The sequence below is a fragment of the Apis dorsata genome, unplaced genomic scaffold, assembly GCF_000469605.1.
Source record: "Apis dorsata unplaced genomic scaffold, Apis dorsata 1.3 scaffold_231, whole genome shotgun sequence".
Classification (NCBI taxonomy): Eukaryota; Metazoa; Arthropoda; class Insecta; order Hymenoptera; family Apidae; genus Apis; species Apis dorsata.
The window spans coordinates 446,937-454,149 of NW_006263513.1; the positions used below are offsets into that span (position 1 = coordinate 446,937).

Genomic DNA, 7,213 nt, shown 5'->3' on the forward strand with positions numbered 1-7,213 from the left:
GATAACCGGTCTCGCGCGGGAGGGAGAGCCACTATCCCGCGCCGCCACCCTAAATTTCCAGCGCATTTTTCACCCTCCCCCCGTGTGCACGGGGGCGGAAAACTCTCGGCCGTATTCCAGACGCGTTCCACGTCGCCTTTTCCTTCCACCTTGGCCCTCCTCCTCTTCCTTCTCGTGTGTCTCGCCACGCGAGAGCGAGCCAATATTTTGCGTCGAGGCATCACGCGCGCCAACCACCTCGCCCGTAACGCGAGGAGGAGGAGGTGGAGGAGGAAGAGGAGGAGGAGGAGGTGTACTTGTATCCCGTGGGATTGGGAACGGACGTCTCTATCGGCGCGCTCTTTTATAAATATTTATCCTCGTTTGAATCCATCGGGAAGTTCTTTCTCTGTCTCTCTCTCTCTCTCTCTCTCTATGACGGCTTCATCCCTTTCCCGATTCTTTTTCGTTTCCGTTAGTGGGTCTCCGGGAAAGAAGCTGGTATGCTCTTCTTGGCTATGCAACTCTTGGATTCGGAGACTTTTGCGTGTTTGTTCTCTGAAATCTTTTATGGCTCGGATCTTTGGATCCGTGACAGTAGCAAGATATCACAGGTATTTTAAATTATTTCAAATGGGATATTTTTATTTCTGGGAGTTTGTATATTTATGGCGAATGAAATTCTGGTTGTTGTTGATCGATTGAATGTTGGTTAAAAAAAAAGAGAACTGGTTGATGGGAGGATATTTTAAAAAATCAAAAAGTCTTTGATTATTTCAATTTGTTTTAAAGACTCGATTATTCGAATCGGTATAATTTAGAAGAGAATGATTTTAGGCGAACGAATGGGCGATCATTGGAGGCGTGGAATCTTGCTCTTTGAGACGCTCTTTTAATTATTTCGATACGACTTCCGGTTCCCGAGATATCGTCGTGTAAAAGGAAAGAATAATTTTTTATTCTTTCTATATATTTATATTCTATATATTTTATTATTTCCGTTATTGGTTGTCTCATTAACTATCCCAAACTATAGTTAAGTGATAGACATGGTTCCAACACACATTTTCAGAAAAAATATGCAGTTATACATTCATAATTTCATTGTACTTAAGCACTATAGAAAGTTTGAATTTCGATCGAGATATTTTTGCAAAAAGTGATTGATTTCAAGTGGCATAGTTTCTTCTATATAATTTCTTGAATAGGTTTTGATGAAAATTTTTTTCTTCCTTTATTTTTTACACGAAAAGTCTTATTCGTATCTTGATTGATTGCAATGCAAGGTTCATTTTACTCAAAGTATATGATTTATACGTGCTTTAAGTAATTTAACGTATTTTCTGATATTTGTTGATTATAATTCTAACAGGTAAAACATTCTATTGATAATGTTTTCACTGAAAATGTTTCGTGGAATCTGATGGTAAACACGTTTCGACTTTTCGAAAATTGGTTTAGGTATTTATCTGGTTCAATTTGTGAATCTGAACCGACTGTATGGATATGTGAATTAATTCGATCAGTTTTGTTCCAGATAGATATGGACGAAAATTTTTATTGACTTGTTTCGTCGTGCTGGTGTTGAAACGTAAGGCGGTTAACCGAATTTTCATTTTCTACGTTTGTTTCGCTTTATCCACGCGATATTCCACTTCTGTTATCGTAATACGAAATAAAATCACAGAAAATTGATGCTCAGAACGATGAATCTGTTCGATATTTGTTTTTTTTTTTTTAAACAGCATCGATTTCATACCGATCCATTGAAAAATTTCACAAATTTTAACTTGGAACACGAATGATCACGTTTATTTATATATCGATCTTCGTTAAAAATTATTATTAATCCGGAAATTAATAAATGCAAAATTGAGGAAGAATAATAATGATGATCATTCGGATTGGGATTTTTTTTTCTTTTTTTCATTCGAATATAAAAATTACAATATTCTGAAAGAAGAAAATTCAACGATAATAATCCCATCGATGTTTAGCAGTTGTGTCGTAATATTAAGTTTCACGAACAACGATGGATCCGCCAAGAGAATAAAAAGTTTCGTTCATTCCGAGGGAATCGTTTTCCGAACAACCTCAACGAGGGAAGCGTGTTAAACAAGGACATTCTTGGAAACATGAGTCCGCGGATTCACTTAGTTCACGTTGTCGTCGTTGCCGCTAATTAATATTCTTGGAAAGATAATAATAACGCGTACTCGTGTCGAGAATTAAACGAATCTTCTTTGAATTGAAGATGTCATAACTTGCACATTCCTGCGGTAAAGCGCATTGTTGTAGATTCTTTAAAAAGTAATATCCATTTATTATTATTTTAACGCGTAAACGTTGCTCGAAGGAATTACTGTTTCCAGTCTTAACGTTAAATACGTTACAAATACGAAGATGTGATTTTCTAAGTGCCAGATAGATTTTCAACGCTAGATAATTTTTCAAATTTCTCGAAATGTCTTGAAAAAAAAAAAATAATAATAGAATAAAATAAGAAAATAATAATAAAGATTGATCAATTTTTGCCAAAGAAAAATTATAGAAACTATTATTGATGATTCTAAATAACAATGTCAAATAAAATAATAATCTCGAATTCATCGAGATAATTTGTTAATTCAGAGCACAAGAGAGGGGGAAACAATTTTTCACGAGGATCCTCTCTATTGCGTCGCGATGCCACCTAATTGTTCCATGGCAACTGGCTGTGTGTTTAGCCACCACGGTGCTGCATTGCGGCGTATTTCGTATTTGTTACAATCAATATTTCGTATTGTAGGCCAGCAACTTGAAAATTCGTTTGTTCACGCTTCGCCAACTCGCGAATGCGAGAGAAACCGATTGGTCCCCGGAGTGCACGATAAAACGCAAAGACCCTCCGCCGATTTAGACTTTTAAATTTCGTTTCCGCACTCATCTGCCTCTCTGTTCTGATCTCTTCCTCCAAATGGAACTACTATTGCAATTAACGAAACCATCGTGAAATGTTTTCTTTCCTATTGATACTTGTTGAAATGCCAAAATACATTGTACACTGTATTCCTATAAATATCTAATTCTCGTCCCCATTTCATGATCGAAAAAAGAAACACGAATAGGATTAATTCAAATAAACTTAATTTTCTATAGATTTGTATTATTCAAGAAGAATCATCCAAAGTGAATCCTTGCAAATTTGAATATTTTATATTATTATTATAACAGTATTAATTTAATTTTTCTTCTTTCGATAAATTGACGTTTTCCTAAAAAAAGGATTATATAACTGTTATATTACGTTGTGGAAAAATTATATCGAATCATGACGTTACGATGATCTTCATATTTTTACAAATTCCTCCAATTAAACGAAACAGTTAATCTCGAATCTTTCCAATCAACAGGCTTAATATTAATATTAAAGCATAATTTTCTCAACGAGATTGTTCAGTAACTTTCCACTTGCTCTATGAATACATCGATTAACAATTTTCACTTTTCAACTTGCGATAATTCAATATCGATATCTCCATTCGTTAAACGCGGGGGGGGATCACTGAAAGCAGATGTACATAAATTACTACTACTATCCAAGATGTATCCGAAAGCGAGAGTTGAGCACCTTCGGGGCAAAGCGGAATCATGGAACGCTTGGCCTGGCACTGATGCACTTTCCTCTCTCGAATCTCGCTTTCGGTCCAGACGCCCTTGAGTCTGATTATACACCATACTCCCCTCACCTCCTCGGCCTCCGCCTCCACCACGATTCCCTTCAACACGGCCTTCTCTCCTCGTCACCCTTTTCACGTCAGGTGTCTAGCAGCGCGCGTCTGGCTCAGCAGACGCGTTTGACATTAGGAGACGAGTGCTGAACGTACGATTTATTGCTTTCGCCAAATACGCCAATATTTGTAATTATAAAATTCGCTCGTTGCATTCAGCGGCTCCTCCGTTCGAATTGGCGATTAAATTATTTTATACATCTATCTATCTATTTTATCATCCTGCACAAATGTAAAAGTAATTTTATTATAATGAATTTAACATATCGGGACGCGTACCCTTCGAAAATTTATAACCAAACTATAAGAGAAACGAATGTTATATAATAATTTTTCTTCCTTTTCTATTTTTTTAATTTATAAACAATTCTCAAAAATCGACGTGAGATCATCCCATCTCCCCTTCATCGAATCCTTCGAATTCGAAATAAAACTTTACGACTTCGAATTACCAATTTTATAAAATTTCGCGAAAACAAGAGAAGAAGTAATACGCCTCTCTGGATGGAATTCATCCGCGGCCGCCGCGCGCAATTTCATCGAAAGTTGAAAAAGCGAGCGGAACGAGGCCGGGGCGCGCGCGTTTTGGAACGAGATCCGGGAAACGAAACCGCGGACTAACGAAAACCGAGGTTTTTGAAAGCCTCGCGCACGGAACGAGGCTTTGGGGCGAGGCGAGGCGAGACGAGGCGAGGCGAGGAGATCGTCTCGAGCCGTTAGCTGCGCGCCCAGTATTACCAGACAGACGTTTTACGGCCTGTATTTCACCGAGTCGAGTTACGTAAGCCTCGGTACACACCCGTGCGCACACCCGCACGGTTTTTCTACCGTTTGGCTCCGATTTGCATGCAACGTCTCGAAAAACTCGCGCGCGACAGCTACTCTCCTCCTCTACTTAGCGCTTCCGCTTCCGGCCGCGGAGCAGCTCGTTAGATCGAGTCGCGGTGCTTTTGTTGGCACGTACCCCTATCGTGCCCCCATCGTGTTTTTTCCTCCCCAATTTTTTTTTCTTTTTTTTTTTTTTTTTTTTTTTTTTTTTTATTATTATTTTCATTACGTTAGAAACGAAATCTGTTCCTTCGTGTATACGAAGGGGGAGGTTCTGGATGCAAAAGGAAGCGAGAGGGAGGGGGGAAAAAATAAGCGAGTGGAAGGAGGGGGGCGGGGGAAAGGAACTAGCCGGGTCGGCATCTGTTGCCAAAAACCGAAATGAAACGCGCCTGGGGGGAGAGAAGGCTGGTCGACGACTGCCAGAGTCGTCGTCGTCGTCCTCGTCGTCGTCGTCGTCGTCGTCGTCGTTCTCTTCCTCGGCTGGATCTCGTCGATGATTGTGCTGGTGGAAGCTTGTAGTCGAGGGCGGCTCTCGTTTCCCAGCGTGGTTACGAAGACAAAACAAAAATCAGGGCCAAATAAAACCGAGAAGGGAACGCCGTGGCACGCCAGGAGGGTCTCTCTTTCTCTCTTTCTCTCTTTTCTCTGCTTCTCTCCTCTTGGGAACGCGATTTTTTCTTTAACGAGTTATTTTTAAAATTGTGAGCGTTAAATAGGCTAGGAATTATTTTTTTTTATATTATTTGATTTTGCGACTTTTCCTTTCCTCTAGAAGTAATGCAATAATCGAGGTATTAAAAAAGAAGGTAAGACTCGAGATGTTTAGTCTAATAATAAGGCGAGGAAGTTTATCGCTCAAGTTATCGAGGCAAGTTCGAAAATGAGCGGGAAATCTTTTTTCTTTGGCAGAAAAGAAGATTGCAGAACGACGTGGTTAATGTCGAGCTCGGTAGAATGATGATCCCGAATGCGTGACAGGACGTGGTTTATGCGGGCCGAGGCGTGGCGTTCTAGTTTGTTTAACATTCTTGGGCAAGTGTTGCTCGAATTCACCGTGCTGGATTTACGACACGTAGCCTGAGACGGTCAACGTTCGTTTAGAAAGCTCGTCGTCCGTTTAACAGCTCGAGATCCTGAACTACACACTCCGATTCCAAGTATATAATTTCCAAACGACAATTCCCCCTCCCCTATCCCCCATCCTTCCCCCGTTTACCACGTAAATCGGGCAAACAATCGAGACGAAACGTGGTCGAAGAAAACGCCACCATCACGAGCTTGATGGATCGAATCCCAATTTCGGATCCCTCTGTTTTTCTTGTTCATTTGTAAAATTGGCCATCGCTTACGAGCTAGAAAACTAAACCCACCACAAGGGATGGTACCAAGCTAATTTTCTTCCTTCATCAATCTTCCAGCTTGCGTTAAAAGTACTCCTCCAGCCGTCAATCTCGTTTAAGATTAAATTTCCGACAAACAAACGAGGAATAACCTCTCCCCCGATGTGAGGGAGGACACGATTAATTTGTTGAAACAAGGTCGCGACAAGGTATGTCCCACCTTGTTGTGCGACCATTCGAATTCTCGACTCTTGTCGCGTGCATCATTCGATATCGCTCACGGCATCGCATCGAATAACTCATTTGCGGCGCAACGAAGGGCGAATAAATTCCATTCCCTCGATCCTCCTCCTCCTTCTCCTCCTCCTCTTCCCCTGCAACACGTCATAACGATCAGGTAGCCTTACTCGCTCCCCGATCCTTATCACCTATCGGCCATCATCATACGTATCACCCATGTTACACCGCATATTCGTCGAGCGTGTCGATTAGTTTTCATCCAACGTTCCTGTTCATTGAACGTGTTCACCTTGGTCGCAATGTCTCTTGAGAGAGAGAGAGAGAGAGGGAGAGGGAGAGGGAGAAGGAGAGGCCTTCATTATTCGTGGCCTTCTTTCGCGATCCTTGCGGTTAAAGGATCCCACGGCGTAATTAAATCAGTGGCCCATTAGCAAGGCCCATCAGACCCACGTCGTCACGGATTCCGTCTAATTAATGCAAAGCAATGCTAACCGGTACAGATGGAATAGCGGACAAATCCTGGTTGGCCAAGAAACAGAGGGCGGGGGAACGTGTGTTGGCGGATATTATACCACCGGCGGGGTTTGGCGCAGTTTGTTTGCATTCTTCTCTTTCTCCTCGTGTGTAATTTGAATTTGATAGATTGTACGTCGTTTTCGTGGATTGCGGGAAGGGGAGGTTTTTTTCTTTTCGTTACGCTTGCAAGTAAATAAGTCGGGGATGAATTGAATTGCAGCGCTTCGTTTAATCGCAATTGTTGTTGCAATTCTATTGATATTTGGTCGAGTTGATTGGCGATTAAGTTGTTCAGAGGAAAGGTTGTTCTTCTTAATAATTATTAATTTGCAAAAAGGGGATCGGCAATTTTGTTTGTATAAGAATAAATGAATTTCGTTTCTAAATTAGCAATATTCGTATAGGTGTATTTAATAAAGAGTTGAGCAATTTACGTATAACCATATTATAATTTATCCTGTAAATTTTTCAGAGAATCTATATATATATATATATATATATATATATATAATTTTAATAAAATAAATGCTCTTCTAA

The 7,213-nt window shown here is 40.4% G+C and overlaps 1 protein-coding gene and 1 long non-coding RNA gene across 18 annotated transcripts in view; both read left to right on the plus strand.

Moving 5' to 3' along the window:
• The window catches only part of LOC116185634, a 12,325-nt gene extending 11,697 nt beyond the window's left edge, over positions 1-628 (plus strand). Inside the window, exon 3 of the long non-coding RNA XR_004150499.1 lies at positions 255-628. This is a non-coding gene — a long non-coding RNA (uncharacterized LOC116185634). The remainder of the gene's footprint in view (positions 1-254) is intronic.
• Positions 1-7,213, plus strand: part of LOC102673156 (RNA-binding protein Musashi homolog Rbp6) — a 795,620-nt gene that overhangs the window by 131,574 nt on the left and 656,833 nt on the right. The window lies entirely within an intron of this gene.